Source organism: Manis javanica, chromosome 3 (assembly GCF_040802235.1).
Source record: "Manis javanica isolate MJ-LG chromosome 3, MJ_LKY, whole genome shotgun sequence".
NCBI classification, from domain to species: Eukaryota; Metazoa; Chordata; class Mammalia; order Pholidota; family Manidae; genus Manis; species Manis javanica.
In genome coordinates this window covers 154,305,120-154,327,171 of record NC_133158.1, presented here as the reverse complement: position 1 = coordinate 154,327,171, position 22,052 = coordinate 154,305,120, and the positions used below count along the sequence as shown (strand labels likewise).

At 37.6% G+C, this 22,052-nt stretch overlaps 1 protein-coding gene across 2 annotated transcripts in view; it reads left to right on the top strand.

Moving 5' to 3' along the window:
• The first annotated feature begins 390 nt into the window (after positions 1 to 390).
• Positions 391 to 22,052, top strand: part of RNF13 (ring finger protein 13) — a 203,028-nt gene continuing 181,366 nt past the window's right edge. Inside the window, exon 1 of one of the 2 annotated variants that reach the window (XM_073232218.1) lies at positions 391 to 1,005. The gene's annotated coding sequence lies outside the window, so the exon portion shown is untranslated. The remainder of the gene's footprint in view (positions 1,006 to 22,052) is intronic. The other variant, XM_073232219.1, reaches the window with a different exon arrangement.

The window sequence follows — 22,052 nt, the reverse complement described above, 5'->3', positions numbered from 1 at the left end:
TTAAAGTGGCTAGTTGGCAACAGGTTAATCAGTGCGGATATTCCAATCCAGTTAATTTAAATTTTGAAGTCGCTTGGTTAAAGATTGGAACACGAGGGGAACGCAGGTTTATCAGAAAGGCGATAGGGGGCCGAGATTTTTTGGCTCATCAAAAGGAGGCAAGGGTTTTGAAAGGCTGACCTAGGGTTTAATCATACTGACTTTTGCTTAATCCTGGGAAGGCCCGTGTCAAGCTGAATGCTGAAGTCAGCATGGCTCCGAGCCAGGCGTCAGGGGACTCCCGGTCAGCCCTCGGGTTGCTCGCACCTCTAACAACGCAACCCGGACTCTTGAGGCGTTGGCCTCTGTCCCATCCATCCCAGTCTCAGTCTGGCTACCGTGCAGAGGGGGTGAGGCCTCGTCCCTTCAGCGGTTCGGGTGAAGGTGGTGCAGGGAAGAGACGCGTGCGCGCCAGGGGCAGGCCCACCGGCTGGGTTTCAGGCTGCTTGGGCCCAACAACCAGAGACGATCAGGCCGCTCGGTACCGTCCGCTCCAGACTCCAGGGCCGCCACGCCTGGGGGCACATGGCCAGCAGCAGGCTCCTTTAGCCAATCCCCTCTGCCAGCCGCTTCCTCCCTCGCCAAAATCGAATACTTCAGCCTCCCTCTAGAAGCTCCCCCCACCCGACCCTTCCTTTCTAGGGAAGACCGGTCACGCGGCCAAGAACGCGACTCGGTGAACTAGGCATTTCTCCCAGAGTGAAGCGAGCAAGCTGCGAGACGCGGCGTGGGAGTGGGACCGAGCCTTAGCAAGCAGCTCTGCGGCCCAGTGGCTGTTCTCGGCCTTCGGTGGGGACCAATGCGGTGCGCGGGGCGGGACTTCCGCCTCGCCTAGTTGTTGCAGTCCCCGCTCAGACTCCGGCTGTGGGGGACGGTGCGGATTTTCAGTCATGAAGTCTGGATAGGAACTTCTCCCGCAGCAACGCGGCTGACCAGCCTCTTTGTGTTTCGGGGTCAGGCTTCCAGGTAAGAGCCTCTCCAGCCTCGCGGCAGCCGGGAAGCTGGAAATCACCCGTGGGGCCTGTCCCGGAGAACACACCCCCTCTTCGTCCCCGGAGCTCTGAGGCCGCCCCGCAGTTAAGGTCTTTGCTACCCCTCCCCAGGCTGGGAGCGGAGGAAATTAGGATATTTTTGCAAGAGGTTAAAAAAAAAAACACGTCCTGTCGTCAGAGGGCGATTCGTCGCATCCCTATCCTTGAATTTATCTGTATCTAAAGTTGCTGGGTGGTCTGTTTTGCTTTTCACGTTCCCCTGCTGAGGTGGCAGGAATCAGGGAAGGTGTTTGGAAGGCTTCTCTTGGTCACGCACTTGCTGCAAAGCCCCCGGGTGAAATCACTCGACTTGGCGAGGACTCTTTAGTCTTTGAGAAAAAGAGGGCAGTCACGTCCTTTCTTTCTAGTCTTTTCCCCCCTCCGCCCTTCCCCGGAAGCTCAGATTGAAGGTGGGACGGGGGACAGATTCCCCGTCCCTGCCCTCCTAAAGTTAGCACTCTGCCAGAAAGCTTATTGCGGTGACCCGCACTGATGAAATAACTCTTTCCCAAAGAGGGAGTGGGCAGACACCGAAGCCAAGCCCAGAAGCACTCATGAAACTTTGGTAGCAACCACTGAGTTCTCTGCCAGCTTTTGGTAAACTCCTCTATTTATCCTAATCTGGCAATAGTAAATTTCCAAAACTATCGTTTCGTCCTCATTTTAAGCACCGTGGGCAGCTGCTCAAGTCCTTTTTTGGTGCCCCAACTTGCCTGACTGTTAACTTCGTCAGTGATGTAGTAGGAACAGTGAAATCTAAGGCATTCATTTCAACAATGATCTGTTGTCCAAGAACATCTGCAGCTTTTGATGCAATGTAAATAAGTAAGATGGGTGTGCCGCCCAGGAGTTCTAGTACGAAATAGATCGATTCAAGATTTAAGGAAGTGCTCTCAGGTGTAATGTATTCAAGGACTGGACTGTGGTAGCCGTTAAAAGAACTTTAAACCGGAGTTACGTGTGGTGCTATAGTGCGTGGCTCATGGGGCCAAATTTGGGAGTCGGGCTAGGTTGAACCATCAGCTCTGTCACTTACTAATTGTGTGACATTATCTGTAAATAAGGGAAGAATTGTTGAAGTTAATTGAAGTAAAATGTTACATAGTTAAGCCTAACAGCTTTTTTTTTAAGGATTAGATAGAAAAGCCCAGTTATTTCTCCTCTGTGTCAAGACAACTATTATATAAGTATTTTACTTCTGCTTTTATTTGAAGCTAGCTAGCTTGATGTCTTCATGTATAGTAGTGAATGATGAGAACAAAAAAATTTTGGTTTGCAGGGTTTAATACTGAAGGGTTTCGAGTAAGTTCTCATCTATCCTTGCTTAAACCTAATTTCTCTCAAGCATTTCATAGGGACCTAAGCTGTAACTAGCATTCAGCACCATTCCTTTGATATTTTTCTGTATCCTAGAGTAACATAAGTTTTATCATAAGTTTTGCAGGTATTAATTTTTGCAAAGTAAGAGCAGGAAATGGGTATGATAGGTTTGTATCTTCAAGTTAAATTGGATAGGAAGGTATTTTATGTTTCATAGTTCTTGATAAAGGATGTAAGTAATGAAATGGCTTGGTCAAATACCATGGTATGATTACTTTGTGTTGGTATGACCTAAAAGCAGTGTTTAAATAAAAAATATGATTTTGGACACTGTAAAACCTGGGAATTAGTAATGTTTAGCAGAAGGCAAAATGAGTTTGGATCAAAATAGTATTTTACACCATTTGACATAATACCACCACATGGCATTGTGTGTGGTAGTTTTATGTGACATAAAAAAGGAAAGAAAGTTAGAAAGCATTGTTAGTTTTCTCAAAAGAGGAAACAGATTTAATAGACAAGTTAGTGTCTTTTAATGAAGCATGGTAATAAGTCATTGTTTAAAAAGTCATGTATTTTGCAAGTATTTATTGAGCACCTAACAAAAACATAGTATTAAGGTTTTACATTACAAAAAGTTGATTTGGGAACAATGAGAACATATAATTGGTTTTGTCAGTATTGGTATTATTATATATAGCATGTAAATAACAATATAATAGCTAACATTGTTTACTATGGGCAAAATACAATTCTAAGCACTTAATTTTCTTTTTCTTTTTTTCTTTATACCACAGTTGTTCTCTTATATTTTAAAATAATTAAAATATTTTGTCTTTTGCCAATTTTATTTACTAATTGATTTATAAAGTGTTTACCATTTCTTCCTACTTATTGATTTATAAATCAGTTATTTAATGTAGTTGAATTATTGCATATTTGTATTTTTTAAGCATTGTATATAGTATTTTTCTGTTAATTTTAATGGTTGAATGAAATTCCATGAAATCAATATACTATAATTTAGTGACCATTCCTTTCTAATGAACAATTAGATTATTTTCAAATGTGTGTTTGTGTGTGTGTGTGTGTGTTTTCCAGTGTTAATGTTGTAAAGGACATCTTTGTGCATATGTCTTCTTTTTTTTTTTTTATTAAGGTATGATTGATATACACTCTTATGAAGGTTTCACATGAAAAAACAATGTGGTTACTACATTTACCCATATTATCAAGTCCTCACCCATGCCCCAGTGCAATCACTGTCCATCAGTGTAATAAGATGCCACAGATTTACTATGTGCCTTCTCTGTGCTACACTTAAGCACTTTATTTTCATAGGTAACTTTAATTTTTATTGATGTGCTAGATAGTACAGTTATACCCTTTCATTTAAATTTTTTAAAATTGACATATAGTTGATATACAATCTTAAATTGGTTGCAAATATACATTGCAGTGGCTCATCAGTTACCCATATTATTAAATCCTCACTACACCTAGTGCAGTTTCTGTCAACATAGGAAGATGTTTAAGAATCGTTGGCTCTGTGTTCTCCATGATGTACTTCCATATCTATGTTATGATTGAGAATATTTGTGGCCCTTTATCCCTCTTCCTTACCCTACCTACCCTTCCCAAACCCTCCCTTGTGGTAACTACCAGTCATTTCTCAGTGTCTATGAGTCTACTGCTATTTTGTTCATTTTGCTTTGTTTTTAGATTCCACAAATAATTGAAATCATATGGTGTTTGTCTCTCTTTGCCTGGTTTATTTCGCTTAGCATAATACCCTCTAGGACTGTCCATGTTGTTGCAAATAGCAGGATTTCTTTTTTATGGCTGAGTAATATTCAATTGTGTAAATTTACTATCTTTTTTATCCATTCATCTATTGATGGACATTTTGGTTGCTTCCATATCTTGGTTCTTGTAAATAATGTGGCAGTATACATAGGGGTACATATATCTTTTTGAATCATGAATTTTGTTTTCTTTGGGTAAATTCCTAGAAGTGGAATTACTGGGTTATATGGTATTTCTATTTTTAGTCTTTTGAGGAACCTTTATATTGCTTTCCACAGTGGTTGCACCAGTTTACATTACCCCCAACAGTGTAGGAGGGTACCCATTTTTCCACATCCTTGCCAGTACTTGTTATTTCTTGTCTATTTGATAGTGGCCATTCTGACTGGTGTGAGGTGATACCTGATTGTGGTTTTGATTTGCATTTCCCTGATGATTAGGGATGTGGAGCATCTTTTCATGTGCCTGTTGACCATCTGTATTTCTTCTTTAGAAAAATGTTTATCAGGTCCATTTTTTAATCAGGTTATTTGCTCTTTTGGTGTTGAGCTATAAGAGTTCTTTTTATATTTTGGATGTTAACCCCTTATTGGATAAATTATGAATATATTCTGCCATGTGGTAGGCTGCCTTTTTGTTTGTTGGTGGTATCATTTGCTGTACAGATCTTTTAGTTTGATGTAGTTCCACTTGTTCATTTTTTATTTTGTTTCCCTTGCTCAGGGAGATGTGTCCAGAAAAAAATTGCTCATGCTTATGCTCAAGAGATTTTTTCCTATGATTTCTTCTAAGAGTTTTATGGTTTCATGTCTTACATTTAGGCCTTTAATCTTTTGACTTTACTGTTGTGTATTGAGTTAGACAGTAATCCAGTTTCATTCTCTTGCATGTAACTTTCCAGTTTTCCCAACACCAGTTATTGAAGAGGGTGTATTTTCCCCCTTATATTTTCATGGTTCCTTTATCTTATATTAATTGACCATATATTAATGGGCTGTCTGTTCTCTTCCACTGATCTATGGGTCTGTTCTTGTGCTAGCACCATACTTTTTTGAATACTGTGGTAACTTTGAAGTATAGCTTTCTGTAATATAATTTGAAGTCAGAGAGCATAATATCTCCAGCTTTGTTCTTCTTTCTTAGAATTGCTTTGGCTAGTTGGGCTCTTTTGTGGTTCCATATGAATTTTAGAATTTGCTTATTCTAAAGTTTAGTTCATTGAAAAATGCTGTTGTTATTTTGATAGGGATTGCATTGAATCTGTAAATTGCTTTGGACAGGATGGTCATTTTGACAATATTAATCCTTCTATCCATGAGCTTGGGATAGATTTCCATTTATTAGTGTATTCAATTTTTCTCATGAGTGTCTTACAGTTTTCAAAGTACAGATCTTTCATCTCCTTGGTTAGCTCTATTCCTAGGTATTACTCTTTTTTATGCAATTGTCAATAGAATTGTTTTCTTGATTTCTCTGTCCGCTAGTTTGTTAGTAAATAGGAACGCAACAGATTTCTGTGTATTAATTTTGTATCCTGCAACTTTGCTGAATCCAGTTATTAGTTCTGATAATGTTTTTGTGGAGTCTTTAGGGTTTTCTCCTTATGATGTCATGTCATCTGCAAATAGTGACAGTTTAACCTCTTCCTTACCAATCTGGAGGCCTTTTATCTCTTTGTGTTGTCTTATTGCTGTGGCTAGGACCTCCAGTACTATGTTGAATGAAAGTGGTGAGAGTGGACGTCCTTGTCTTGTTCCTGATCTTAGAGGAAAGTCTTTTTAGCTTTTTGCCATTGAGTATGATGTTAACTGTGGGTTTGTCATACATGGCCTTTATTATGTTGAAGTATGTTCCCTCGTACACAGTTTGTTGAGAGTTTTTATCATGAATGTATATTGAATTTTGTCGAATGATTTTTCAGCATTTACTGAGATGACCATATGGTTTTCATCCTTCTTTTTATTAATGTGGTGTTATCACATTGATCAATTATGAATATTGTACCATCCTTGCATCCCTGGAATAAATCCCACTTGATCCTGATGGATGATCGTTTTGATGTATTTTTAAATTCAGTTTGCTAATATTTTGTTTGAGGGTTTTTGCACTATGTTCATCAGAGATATTGTTCTGTAATTCTCTTTTTTTTGTGGTGGCTTTGCCTGCTTTTGGTGATGCTGGCCTTATAGAATGAGTTTGGAAGTATTTACTCCTGCTTTTTTGGAATAGTTTAAGAAGGATGGGTAGAATTCAAATATTTGGTTTGTGAATCCATGTGGTCGTGGCCTTTTGTTTTTTGGGAGTTTTTTGATTACCAGTTCAATTCCACTACTGATAATTGGTCTGTTCACATATTTTTCTTTTTTCCTGGGTCACTCTTAGAAGGTTGTACTTTTCTAGGAATTTGTCCATTTCTTCTAGGTTGTCTAAAATTTATTGGCATATAATTTTTCATAGAATTCTCTAAAATAGTTCTTTGTATTTCTGTGGAGTCAGTTGAACTATTCCTTTTCTATTTCTGCTTTTGTTTATTTGTGTCCTCTCTTTTTTCTTGGTAAATCTGGGTAGTGGTTAGTCTATATTTTCAAAAAACAGCTGTTGGTTTCATTCATTTTTTTCTATTGTTTTCTTATTCTCTATCTTATTTATTTCTGCTCTGATCTTTATTATGTCCCTCCTAACTTTGGGTTTCATTTGTTCTTTTTCTAGTTTCTTTAGTTGTGAGTTTAGACTATTTAGGACTGTTCTTGTTTCTTGAGGTAAGGCCTGTACTTCCCTCTTAGAACCACTTTTGCTGCATCCTGCATATTTTCAGCTGTTGTATTTTTGTTTTCATTTCCCTGTGTATTGCTTGATTTCTTTGATTTGTTCATTGATCCATTGTTTATTTAGAAGTGTGTTGTTTAGCCTCCATGTGTTTGTGGGCTTTTTGGTTTTTTTTTTTTTTTTTTTTTGAGAGGGCATCTCTCATATTTATTGATCAAATGGTTGTTAACAACAATAAAATTCAGTATAGGGGGGTCAATGCTCAATGTACAATCATTAATCCATCTCAAGCCTAACTCTCGTCAGTCTCCAATCTTCTGAAGCATAACGAACAAGTTCTTACATGGTGAACGAATTCTTACATAGTGAATAAATTCTTACATGGTGAACAGTACAAGGGCATTCATCACAGAAACTTTCAGTTTTGATCACGCATTATGAACTATAAACAATCAGGTCAAATATGAATATTCATTTGATTTTTATACTTGATTTATATGTTGATCCCACATTTCTCCCTTTATTATTATTATTATTTTTATTTTTAATAAAATGCTGAAGTGGTAGGTAGATGCAAGATAAAGGTAGAAAACATAGTTTAGTGTTGTAGGAGAGCAATTGTAGATGATCAGGTGTGTGCCTGTAGACTATGTGTTAATCCAAGCTAGACAAGGGCAATAAACCATCCACGGATGCAGAAGATTTCTCTCAAAGCAGGGGGGATGAGGTTCTGAGCCTCACCTCTGTTGATCCCCAATTTCTCACCTGATGGCCCCCCTGCGACTGTGCCTGTCTTAGGTTGTTCCTCCCTTGAGGAATCTTACCCGTCACTGGCTAACCAGTCATCTTCTGGGGCCATACAGGGAAATGTAAAGTTGGTAAGTGAGAGAGAAGCCATATTGTTTGAAAAGGTTAGCTTTTTACTTCTTTGCAGATTTATGCCCTGTGGCTTCTATGCCCAGCACTTGTCTCGAGGTATCTTTACCACCTGGAGGAATTATGATACTCGGTAACTTCGCTATGATTGGTTTTCTTTATTACTAGTTTCAAGTCACTGATCTGAAAAGATATTTGATGTCATTTCAATCTTTTTGAATTTATTTGGGCTTTCTTTGTGCACTAATATGTGATCTATTCTGGAGAAAGCTCCATGTGTACTTGAGAGAAATGTGTATCCTGCTGCTTTGGGGTGGAATGTTCTGTATATATCTGTTAAGTCCATCTGGTCTAGTAATTATCCCCTTTTTATATATTGGGAAATGAAGACATCACAAACACATAACTTGGTGAGTTCACATAGGTAGATAGTGGAATAACTGGAATTTGAACCTAGGCATCCTGACTAGGCAGCTTGTTCATCTTGTGTCATAATTTATCTAAAAATGCAGAATGCTATAGAGTTATTTTGGATTATTTACTTGCTGGTTTAGATCACCTTGGGTAAGCTCCTTTCACCCTCAATTTCCTCAGCTCCTTCGAATATATAGTATCAAGCCTCTATGTTTTTGTGGAAATTAGGGTAATTTGTAAAGCACTAGACAGAATTAATGTCCAATAAATGATATGCCTCATTGTTTTTTCTTTCATGTTGAGGAATTTGGCTGTTTGAAGACTGCTAACAGTTGCAGGAGGATGGGAGAAGAAAGATAGTAAGGATACTTACTACCCAGGCGAAGGTATAGAAGTAGGAAAGCAGAGAACATTTGCCAGGGTTGTTTGTTTAAGGAACAGGCTGGTAAAGATAGATAAATATATAATACGGAGATCCTTAAATGCCAGGCTAAGGATTTTGTACATGCTTCTCATTGAGAAGAACCCCTCTTTTTGGATATTAATCTGGAACAGAAATGTGGTGAAGAGGTGGAAGGCTGAAGGTAGGAATACCATAGAGTTTAATTACAGTAGTTGAGGCAAGAAATGATGGTGGGATTGAGGTAAAGGGTATAGATTTGAGAAAAAATGTTGACATTGACATTGGTAGCTGACACAATTCTGCACCTAAGATTTTTGGGAGGATGGTGATGCAATTAACAAAAATAAGGCTATTATCATGAAGAACAGGTTTTGGCAGGATTTAGGAGGAGAATTTGTGATAGAGATTTTAGTTTTGTAGCTGAGTTGTTCAGATGTTTGGAAATGTCAAATGGCAGCCGGGAGCTCTGTTTATTTACTCCATAAAAAGAGAAGCGACCACTTACTTTGTGCCTAAATGGTCTAAAGCAGTCATTCTCCTGTGTGTCAAATTTTCATAGGAGTGAAATTCTGAGGATTCTTGATGATCCTCAGAAATGAAAATTTCTCAGCTGGTAGAGATGTACTTACTATTTTCCCCTATCATGTATTTTGGGTCCTGGAAGGACAGGAGAAAGGTAGTGGGAGGGAAAATTTTGGAAACCCAGTAAGTCTCCCATTTATTATTTCAAAAGAAAGCCAGTAAATTGGAGGCTTGGGATTCTCACATTAAGAACTTGGAAAGATGCTGTGATATACAGTGCCAGGCATTTATACACACATGTTGAATTGTAACATCTCCAGATTTGTTATTTTTGTCATCCCATCTTTGTTACCCTGCATTGATTAATAGTAAAACCTTTAAAATCGGAGAGCCTTTGTGCTTGTTATGGCAGCAGCGAAGAGGGGACCTAGGGAGGTGTATACTACTTACAGTGAAGATTGTGGGAGAGAACTGAAAGTGGGAGAAAGATGCATGATGTGATAGAAAGAATAGAGATTCTGCGAATGAATTTCTGTGCCACCCATTCTTGGCTTCAGTTTCCTCATTCTGTAAACTGATGATAATGGTAATACCAATTCTGAGCTGTTGTAAGAAAGAAAAACATCTTGAGGCCTATTATACTTGACCTAAGTGGGAAAAAAGGCCTGTGGGTTTCTTTTGTTGGCAGATTTTCTAGGGTTTGGTACAGTTGGATAGGTCATGATGTTAAGTTATGTGGTATGATTCATCCATCTCTGAACTATTTTTAGTTCCCTGTACTGCAAGGGTCTGAGTAAGTGGCCAATCAAAAAAATAAGTGGACATTAAGCACAAGCATTTAGGCAAGGAAGGGTTTATATGTTCTGTCACATCACTGTTGGAAACATTACTTGGATTCTACTACTTAATGGGTTTTCTAAAGCATTCACTCAAATATTTTTTAAGTACTTTCTGTTAGGCATTGTTCTTCTAGGCACTGAGAGTACAACAGTGAACCAAAGAGACAAAAATCCTTGTCCTCATTGAGCCTATCTTCTAATGGGAGAAATAAAGTATATTTTAGTTATGGAAAGCAATTAGATTTTTCTTGTACTATATGTTTATAAAATCACAGTTTTAAACAATAATTAAATGAATATTATACCAGATTGTAACTGAATTTGTAGAGCATTTTGAAGGAAGGCACTGTTTTCTTCTTACTCGTGTGACTCCTCCTTTCCTCTTCTCAATGGAATGACTTAGATGTGTATTCACTATTTAATATTCAGCAAAGGTAGGGAGTCAATACATGTTATGATGTGGAGTTAGAGGTTGTATTAAGGCAGGAGCCAGATCTTAAATATAAAGAATCAGTTAAATGTAGCAACTATTAAGGACCCAGGTACTCACTAGATTGAGAGTAGGGAAAAAGAGAAGGTTGCTATAAATTGCATTGCTTAGTTTGTCTATGAGGTTGAAATGGAAATAAGATTATATTGCAGCTGCAAGTATCAACATTAAGCCAATCTGGTTGTTACTCAACTTGCCCACTTTTTACCTGGGTGGCTTTGCATAAATAACTCCTTCTTTCAGTTCATTTCTTCAATTGTGACATGGTGTAGTTGGATTTTTATAGTTAGAAAATTCTGCGTTTAAGACTTAAAAAATGAATGACTGTTGCTGTAATGTTTCACTTTACTAGTGTAGGTAAAATAGAGCTGATCATGAGTTTCTATTGAATAATAATCAGACTAAAATTTATACTGTTAGACATCTTTTTTAAATTTCTAGGTCATTAACTATTTATTTGATGTTTGATATTAAGTCTGCTGTGGGGAAAAATGAATCTTTCTGATCAGGATTTTCGCCTGTCTTTAATACTGCCCATTGTGTACATAATAAGAGCATGTTTGCACGTTTATGGGATGTTTATTAGTGGCAGAGCTGGTCAGTCACAAGATTGCTGATCCAGGGTGGGGGTGGAGAGGAAACACCCACTTAGTAATAGAGTAGAAGCTGAACTTCTACTTTGCTTAGATATAACGCACCTCAGTAAATGTTGAAGAGTAGTTTATTTGCCTAATTACTGTGCTTGTAATTTACATGTTTGATCTTCAAAAAGGAAGAATTGGCTTATAATTTACACATTTGTCCAACGTGTATTAAGACCATTAACTTGCTTAAAAATTTTTTTAGGGACTATTCATGTAGCCATTTTTAAGTGAACAGTTGAGTGGCAGTACATTCGCAGTGTTGTGGGATCACCATTGCTATCTAGGTTTGAAACATTTTTATCAATTGAAAGTAAAACCCCATACCCATTGAGCAGTTATTCCTCATTCCCTGCTTCCCCTGGCAGCCACCAATCTGCTTTCTGTCTCTAAGGATTTACTGGATATCTCATATTTATTATGGAAATCGCATATACATGGAATCATATAATAAATGACCTTTTGTACCTGGTTTCTTTCACTTAGGAAATGTTTTCAAGGTTCTGCCACAGTTGCTGTAAGCGTTAGTACTTCTTTCCTTTCTACAGCTCATAATTTATATTGTATGTATATATCACACTTTATCCATTCATACTGCTGGACATTTGAGTTCTTCCTACCCTTTGGCTATTGTGAATGTTATTGCTGTGAACATTCATATACAGGGATTTGTTTGAGTTGCAGTTTTCATTACTTTTGGGTATTAAGACCATTAACTTACTTAAAAAAATTTTTTAGGGGCTATTCATGTAGCCATTTTTTGGATTTGTGGAATTGCTGGGTTGTGTGGTAATCCTATCAGTTTTTTGAGGACTCACCAAATTGTTTTCCACAGTGGCTTAACCATTTTACATTCCCATTGGCAAAATGCAAGCGTTCCAATTTCTCTGTATTATTACTGACAGTCTTTAACATTAGAAAAAATTAATATTACTGCTGTCCTTGTGGTTATGAAGTGGTATCTCACTGTACTTTTGATTTGCGTATTCCTAATGACTAATGATGTTGAGCATATTTTCATGTGCTTGTTGGAGGTTGTGTATCTTCCTTGGAGAAATGGCTATTCAAGTTCTTTGCCCATGTTTTAATTGGGTTGTTTGTCTTATTGAATTGTGTTTTTATGCATTCTGGATACTAGACCCATGTTAGCTCTATGATTGGCAAATATTTTCTCCCATTCTGTGGGCTGTCTTTTTACTTTCTTGATAATATCCTTTGGTGCATTGAAGTTTTGAATTTTGATGAAACCAAATTTATTTATTTATTTTTGTTTCTCATGCTATTTATGTCATGTCTAAGAATCTATTGCTAAATTCAAGGTCATGAAGGTTTACTCCTATGTTTTCTTCTAAGAGTTTTGTCATTTTAGCTTTTGTATTTAGGTCATTGAACCATTTTGAGTTAATTTTTACATGTCGTATGAATTAGGGGTACAACTTCATTGTTTTGCATGTGAATGTCCAGTTGTTCCAGTGCTGCTTATTGAAGAAATTGTTCTATTTCCATTGAATGATCTTGGCACCTTAGTTGAAAATAATTGAGCATAGTATATGGATTTATTTCTAGAATCTCAGTTCTATTCCTTTTGTCTATATGTCTGTCTTTATGCCCATACCACACTGTTTTGATCACTGTAGCTTTGTAGTTAGATTTTGAAATCAGGAAGTGTGAGTCCTCCAGCTTTGTTCTTCTTAAAATTGTTTTGTCTGTTTGGGGCTCCTTGCAGTTCTACATGAATCTGAGGGTTGACCTTTCCATTTCTGCATAAAAGGCTGTTGGAATTTTGATAGAGAATATATTGAATCTGTAGATTGCATTGGGTAGTATTGCCGTCTTAACAATATTGTCTTAAAATATATAAGATATCTTTCCATTTATTTAGGTCTGATTTCATTCAGCAGTGTTTTGTAGTTTTCAGTGTACAAGTTTTCCACCTCCTTAATTAAATTTATTCCTACATATTTTCTTATTTTGGATACCTTTATAAATGGAATTATTTCCTGCATTTCATTTTTGGATTGTTTATTGGTGCTGTATAGAAAAACTGATTTTTGTGTATAACAGTAATAGTTTTTTTAACAGTCATTTACTTACCTTTTTATCTATATGAGCTGGATTATATAGGTAAAATGGAAGACTAATTTTGATCTCTATGATGAATAGTTATCCTGAATATGAATAGATGGGGTATTCTAGCATACTGTTGAATGATTACCTATGTACTTATACTGTTGCATTCCTGGTATCATGTTACGTATACTTAGTCATTATAATAGAAGATAGAACATCTCATTTTCTTTAAGCTTGAAGAAAGATATGAATATAAGAATTTGTTTAAAAATTCTTTTTTTTGTGTGTGTGTGTGTCTATGTGTGACTTAAATCTGATGTTATGGGGAAAGCCTTAGAGATAAACCTATTACTGAATCTGGCTCAGAGACGATGAATAATGAAAGTAAGACTGGAAAGGAAGCTGATTTGAATATGTAAATTATAATTAATTTACATTAGTTTACCTTTCTTAGTCTTCCTTAAACAAAGTTCTCAATTATTTAGGTTTAAAATTTCATTATAAATAGACACATGAATAACTGCAACTTGACAATTAAAGAAGTATGAACTTACAAGATAAATGGATGGTCTGGAAAGGCTGGGGTGGGATCTCATGACACAGTAGTATATTTGAATCCTAGCTTTGCTGTTTAAGTGGTGTCATTGGGCTTACTTAAAAATTACTTAAAAAGACTTTTAAAATATTAAAAATAAGAGTGAATACTTATAAATGCTTACTATATACTAGAGACACTGTTATAAGTACTCTGTGCTATTGATCTAAGTCTCAGTTTCCTGTCTTTATGGAAAGTGAGTGGAACCTTCCTCTATCTATTGATAGTGTTGTGAGGATTAAAAGAAGTAATACATATTTATTAATGCATACTTGGCCAGAAATGTAGCAAGCATTTAATAACATAAACTATTTTTTTAACATTTATAGCTTCACCTAATACCAACAAAGATGAGCAAAGGATAATTAATGCAATGAAATGCACATTTATTTGAAAATAATACAAATAGAAACATTATTTCTGGAGAGTAATTTGGCAGTTTGTAGAAAGTCTTTAAATGTTTCTTAGGCTTGGTGTTCCATATCTAGGAATCTATCCTAAGGAAATAATCAGAAATGTGGGAAGAGATTTATATTTATCATAGAACTATTTGTAATTGCAATAGTTGGATTCAACTTAATATTGAACAGAAGAGGACTAGTTAGACCAAGTCATGATTCAGCCATATAATGTAACATTAAACAGTTACTGTTTATGTTTATAGTTTTAATGTTTTGTTATACCAAAACTATAGAACTATAGAACTATAGTTATAACAAACAGTTATGATGTTTATGTAAAGTTTTAATAACAAGGGAAAATGTTTGATACAACTTTAAGTAGAAAAGCATACAAATCATAATACAATATGTTATAAAATTGATGTAAAATATGCATGGAAAAAAGACTGTCACTCATGTTTGGACCAGAGAAGCAGACCATTGTGAATATTATGAATGATGGGGTTAGACTTTAAGAAATTCTGGCAGCTGGTTTACAAGTATATTATAGTGCTGTTGCCTTTGTGCTTCGTGTGTTGGGTGAGCTGGGTCATTATGGGTCAGATGGGTGACGGTAAGAAAGGAGAGCTGCAAGTGAGGTTAGGAGAGTAGGGATATATTGTGAAAATGAACTACAACACATGAGGACAAACTCTTGTTGTCTGTGAATGTTAACATTATGGGTAATCAATGTTTTATTCCTTCCAACGAGCATTATTTTTAGTATTAGAAAATCATAAACATTTAATTAGATAGCAATGTAATGAATAATATGTGAATATTAGAGGCAGATTACAGTGGCATTCACTTAAGTCAGTAAAATGGAACCAGGATTAGAACCTTGATCCCTGTGTTATACCTCTCCTTGTAGCCTTTGCAATTATTCTTTAAAAGCTAATTTTAATTTGTCAGGTTCTGAGAGGAACTGGAATGATTTTTGTAGCTGGCAAATTTTTAGTCATTTGCATTACTAATATTTAGACATGCCTCCAATAACTTATTTTGAGCTTTGGAAGATATTTATGATTAAGATAATTAATTTTTTTATTTTGAAATAATCACAAGGTTTCAGAAATGTTGTAAGAACAATAAGGAGACTTTTTTCATTTTTTTTCTTAATCATTTGAGAGTAAGTTGTTGACCCAATGCTCTATAACTACCAAAAAACTTAATGTAAGATTCCTACAAACAAGGATAATTCTTCTCAGAGGAATGGCTAATTTCAGGGCTGGGCCAGGAAAGTACAAGATGAGACTGGAAAATCTTGTGCCAGTAAACAAAGAAGTGCTCAAGAATAATGGAGACATGTCAGAAAGACACAGAAGCCAGTTTGAATGAGCCTCCACTGTCCAAATGGGGGACAATTGGGCATCAAAATAATAATTACTATAACAGGTTATAACCCATTGGATAAAACAGTAATCTGTAATTCCATACTGATATAAATGAAGAAATTGGTTATTATTCCAGTTCATATCAGTTGGATATTATCCTATAAATAATTACTGTGGTTGAAAGAATAATGACCCCCATAGATGTCCACATCCTAATACCTGGAATCTGTGAATATGTTACCTTATATGGCAAAAGGAATTCTGCAGATGTTGTTAAGTAAGGATTTGGGGGTAGGAAGATAATTTTGGATTATCTAGGTAGGGCCAGTATAATCACAAGGGTCCTTAAAAGTAGGAGGAGGCAGAAGAGGAATTTGGAATAATATGATGTGAAAAGAAATCAGCCTGCCATTGTTTTTCAATATGGAGACAGGGACCCACAAGCCAAGGAAAGTGTGCAGCCTCTAGAAGTGGAAAAGCATAACAATCAATAAAACCTTATTGCTTTTCAAAACATATGGGAAATAGCCTGGAGTAGCATAACTGTAAGACTTCTAAAAATAAATGATATTTCATAAAGATTATGAATACTCTTTCAGATTTTGCACCTTGATAACACTAATGGCCACTTTCCTTTTTCTTCTATTGTTAGGTGAGAGAAGCACTACCTTATTTAAATACCACTAAGAACAGAAAGATAACTGTGTTAATTATTAGTTTATTTTCTTTCTGCTTCAGACTTAACCTTCAGTGCCTGCTCTACAGTGTAGGACTGGACTCTTAAGTAATTCTTTCTTTCTGCTTCAGACTTAACCTTCAGTGCCTGCTCTACAGTGTAGGACTGGACTCTTAAGTAATTCTTCTTTACAAAGGGCATGATGTTAAGTTTTATCAACTGGAGGGAGAGGCTGCTGGAAGAGACAAATTGCTAGAGGGAACTTATTGGAGGAAAGGTTTTTTTTCTTCTGAGCTGTGTTTTCTTTTTTCTTGGTCCTGCTGCATAGTCTGTGAGCAGTACATATGGATAGGGACATCTAGTGGTGTCCTGTCTCAGCCATGTGCCCAGAGTTCACAGGCCCTCAGTGATCTTGCAGTGTCTATACACCCAGTGACCATCTTTACCATGGACCTTGCACAGTAGTCTCATGCCTGCAGTGCCTTGACTACCTGCCTGCTGGCCTAAATAGCTTTGTCTATACCAAGGAATTGTTTTCAGTAATTTTCTTGACATGGCTACTGGGCATTTCAGGTCTTGTACCTGCAGCAGTGCTCTGACTCCCTCTGCATATCTGCCTACTAGCCTTAGCTTGTCTGCACTCCAAATAATTGTTTCCTGCTTTGCCTGGTAACATTGAACCACTGTGGACAACCTAGTGAAACTGTTTTTAGTGTGCTGTAGCCTTACCTTCTCCAGTGAGAAACCCTAGCCGTGGGGAGAGGACTGACCCTTCTTCCAAGTTTATCCTTTCTCCCTCAACCTTATTCTCCTATCATAGTTTAATAATTATTTATCTTAAAAAAAATTTAAAAACAGCTTTATTGATTTATAATTGATGTACAATAAGTGGTACACATGTATGGCATATGCTTTGATAAGTTTTATCATATTTATGTAACATTGAAACCATCGCTATAATGAAGTGAATGAATGTATTTGTCACTCCCAGAGGTGTCCTCATGTCCCTTTGGAATTCTTCATTCCTGCCGCTTGCCACCCCTCATTACATTGTGGTTAGCATCTCGTTATAGCTTAATAGGTATTTGTGTAAACATTTTGTTCACTATATAGTTCCTGGCTTTTGATTGAACCCCTGCTGATACAGAATTGGAGCCTGGAGTGGCTCCAGGAGATGGGACTTAAAAATGTGAGGTTTCGCGTTGGTTTGGTCATGCCTTTGTGCTTTTGAGCACGGTGCTGGGCTCCTTGCCAAGGGAAATGGGATCCACAGCATTACAGTTAATCAGGCTATCATCTGGGTTTGATTGTGATGTATTGCCAACTGATGCATATGCCTCAGAGCCCAAATGGTTGCTACATTTGACCTTTAAGGCAATAATGATAACTATAAGGATTGTAATATAAAATGGAATTCTTTTGACTGTAATTGAGTGCTTACAGAGGGGAAATGATAGTTTGGACCTGTTAACTCTCAGCTCAACATCTGCCCTTTTTTCACTCTTTTTTTCTTGCACATTTCGCTTCAGAGGAAATAATTTTATCTTCTTTGAATTGTGAATAGATTTTCGAAATTATGACCTTGTTGCTTGCTTGTTAAAAACACTTTTGTTTGGTATAAAAATAATGCACATTTAGAATCTTGAAGAAGTGGAACAAATTTCTGTTGAGATTTCTGAGTATTTCCTTCTAGACATTTGTTTGGTAAATGTTACATAAAATGAAGTAGACTTTAAAAAGTTTTAACTTTTTATTCTGAAACATGCAGATAAATATAAAGAAAGTAAAAACCATATAAAGTCCTATTACCCTAAGTTTACATATATTAACAAATTGTTTCACAGTATTTATGCATATTTTTAATGTACACATGTAATATTTTTAGTGTTAAGGTCTTACATTTTTAAAAAAATCATAGTTAAGAGGCTCTGAGGAAGATAATATCAAGAGAGGGCATGAGTACATTCATTCCACAAATATTAAGCACCTCATGTGTGTAGGCCCCTATTAGGTACTTTTGATACATCCATAAAATAAAGATTCCTGTCTTGGAAGAGTTTGTATTCTTGCGTCAAAGACAAGATGGACATTAAATAATAAACACAACACTTAAGCAAATTATAGTGTGATATGAAGTAATGAGAATCACCTCCCACCAGTCAGAATGGTCACTGTCCAAAAGACAAGAAATAACAAGTGTTGATGAGGATTTGCACAAAAGGAAACCCTCCTACACTGTTGGTAGGAATGTAAATTGGTGTAACCACTGTGGAAAGCAGTATGGAGGTTCTTCAAAATACTAAAAACAGAAATACCATATGACTCAGTAATTCCATTCCTAGGAATTTACCTGAAGAAAACAAAATCCCTGATTCAAAGGATATATGCACCCATATGTTTATTGCCTCATTATTTACAATAGCCAAGATATGGAAGCAACCAAAGTGTTCAACAATAGATGAATGGATAAAGAAGGTGTACATATACACAATGGAATATGATTAAGCCATAAAAAGGAAAGAAATCCTGCAACAATGTGGATGGACCTAGAGGGTATTACGCTGAGTGAAATAAGCGAGGCTGAGAAAAAGACAGATAGCATATAATTTCACCTACTTGTGGAATATGAAAACAAAGCAAAACAGAAGGAGCAAAATAGCAGTAGACTCATTCATAGACAGTGAGAAGTGACTGGTGGTTACTGTGGGGGAGGGGTTGGGGCAGGTGGGTGGTGAGGGTGATGGGGATAAAAGGGCACAAAAGTTCTCAGTCATAACATAAGTCAGTCATGGGGGGTGGTAGTGGAGCATGGAGAACATAGCCAATGATTCTGTAACATCTTCCTATGTTGACAGATAGTAACTGCACTAGTGGGGGTAAGGACTTAATGTGGGTAACTGTTGAACCACTGTGTTGTATACTTGAAACCAATATAAAGTGATGTATCAAGTATGCTTCAATAAAAAAAATAATGAGCATTTTATAAATAAAAAACAGAGGAGTGTTTATTATTATTATTAAATAAATAAATTAAGAGAAGTGAAGTATAGTAGGTACATATGCAGGTTGCAATATTTGTCACGGGAGAGTGTGGCATACAGAGAAAAAGGCCAAGAACAGAGCTCTGAGGTGATACTTCAAAGAAGCAGTCGTCATCAGTGGAATGGTGTAACAGTGTGGTGCCCTGTATTTCTCCATTAACATAGTAGGCCAGATTTCATATTTGATACCCACACTGTATGGGCCATGGGGCATGCTCAGCTTTTTTGTTCAGAAATCATGCATAAATTAAAGAAGGAAGAATGAGGGTGGGGATAATGTGTAAGGGAATTGTTTCATGTATTCAGTCAGTCTCTAGTACTTACACATAATTAAATTGAGTAAATTGAGTCCCCCAAAATAGGCAAACTAGAATGATAGTGCAAGTTACTTTTTTTAACATTGTTTTTGTTTTGCTTAATAAAGTCGGTTTGATGATTAGATGGAGAAACATATCAGAAGCTTAACAGAGTGCCTAGCACAAAATTAAGTTCTCTGTGGATTTGTCTATAATAATGCTGATGACATTTGTGTCAAGCATCATAAAAAAAATTCTGGTTCAGGAGACTGATACTTTGAAGTACACTGGGTATGTGTAACTCTGGGGGAACATCCTGGGGCAAAATACCTTTGAAACTGAAGTTGGTCAAAGGGAAAATAAAGTGGGAGAAGTCTGTTTATTGCTTACAAACAGTCATCTGCTTCTGCTCTCCCATGTTTCTTATGACCCGGCTGCAGAAAAAAGGGCCCCACCCAATCTCTCCAGTTGAGATACGCTCTGGACTATAATTACCTATTGATATGGAGATGGTACTTCTCTCCACACCTTGGAAACACCTGCTGATATGGAGATGTACTAAGGCCAGGTGAGAAATTCTGGAAAAGTTGTGATTTTACCCACAGCCCACCCCTCACAATCTATTCACTCCCTATCTCCACAGTGGCCCCTGTGTGAGAAAACTGGAGCATTGTAACCAGACTAATAACATACAATAACAACAGCAGTAAAATCATGAGGACCCTCAAACTGGAGGATTCAGCTAAATTCAAAGTCTTATGCAGATTTAGTCCATAGCTTGCCCATTCCACAGGCAGTCAGTAGCTGAACACATAGGAAGTTCAGAGCAATCTTCAAGTGGCTGCCACAGCCAGAGGGAGTATCCTGGCCACAGGGAGAAGAAAATAACCTTAAGGGCAATAAGATGCATGTTTTATTGACACCAGCACAGGCAAATCTTGTCCATCAGGTAGGGTGCATGCAAGGAAGTGGTCCTCTGATAGGACAGTGGTAGGAATGGTATCTCATCCTGGTCTAGTATACCAGACTTTCACTCCCCTCCCTGTGGGAGTTACAGATGGATCAGTATATAGGGCTATGGGAGGTACATGCACTGGCCGTAAAGATAAAGCAAAACTTTACCATAAGATGCTCTTACCTCCCGGATGTTTTGGGTATAATACTGTGATCTCTGGGGGCCACTCTGCTGTTAACTCCAGGAACACAAATGGGGCCAGCTTCCAGGCCTTTTCCCCAAGATGTCAGAAGGGTTAGCCATTGCTGGTCTATGTGTCAAAATGTCCAGGCCCATGTCCATTCCACAGAGTCTCCAGGGTTTAATGTGGTTGGGGCTGGCAACAGGATGTTGCTCTGCTGGCCATATCCTGGCTTCAATAACTCCTGTTTTGTTTGCACATACAGTTGTATGGGAGAGGCAGAAATATGTGTTAGCACATACACAGGGCTCAAGGCTCCTTTTAGGGGGCTTCTCATTCAAATGCCGTAGCATTGTCCATAAACGAACTAACCAGCTCCATAGACTATTGGTGCCTGACTTCAGGCCAGATTTCAACAAACTGTTGTACCTCTCTATTATTCCTGCCCCAGTAGGGTGATATGTACATGAAACTTCTACTTTATTCCTAATTGCTACATCCATTCTTGTAACAGATGTCTAGTAAAGTGGGTGCCTTGATAGCTCTCAATCACCTGCAGTTGGCCATAGGCTGCAAAGAGATGCTCTAGGCTCTTCTTGGTGGTTTGCTGATCTGCATGACATGCTGGAAAAGTAACAAAAAACAGTCCAGTAGCTGTGACCACACAAGTCGTGGCATACAGATATCCTTCTGATATGGGCAGAGGCCCAATACAGTCTATCTGCCACCTAATAAGGGGTATTGGCCCCCTTACTGTTGTCCCATGTTGCTGTGGGACTTAGTATAAGTCCCTTGTAGAGTACACAAGGCACTCCTTTCAGACTCTGCTGACTTTTTCAAAGGTCAGCGGTAAGCCCCACCAACAGGCTACAGTCCCCACTGTCTTTTGGCTTGTGTGCAGTAGCACTGATGTAACCATTGGGCTACATCGGAAGCAGGCTTTCCTTCTAGCCATTGCACGCGCCAATGTGTCTGCTTTATCATTCCCTGGGGATGCCAAAGGCAAATGGCCAACCATGTGATATACAGTAACTGTCTTAGTCTGACCAAAGAGGCCCATAGGTCTTGCCACAACTCTTGCCCCCAAAGGGGCTGGCAACCAACTATTCAGTTGGCATGGTACCATGTTAGTAGCCACAGGGTCAAGTCCCAATAGACAGCCCAGCTGTCAGTGCAGACAACTATAGGGGAGGGCTCCTGCGTGATCATGAGCCATACTGCCTGCAACTCAACCCATTGGCTGCTCTTCCCCTCTCCATCCTTCATCCATATTGTCTCAGCCTTAAGATGGAAAGTCACAGTCCTCTACTTTGGGGA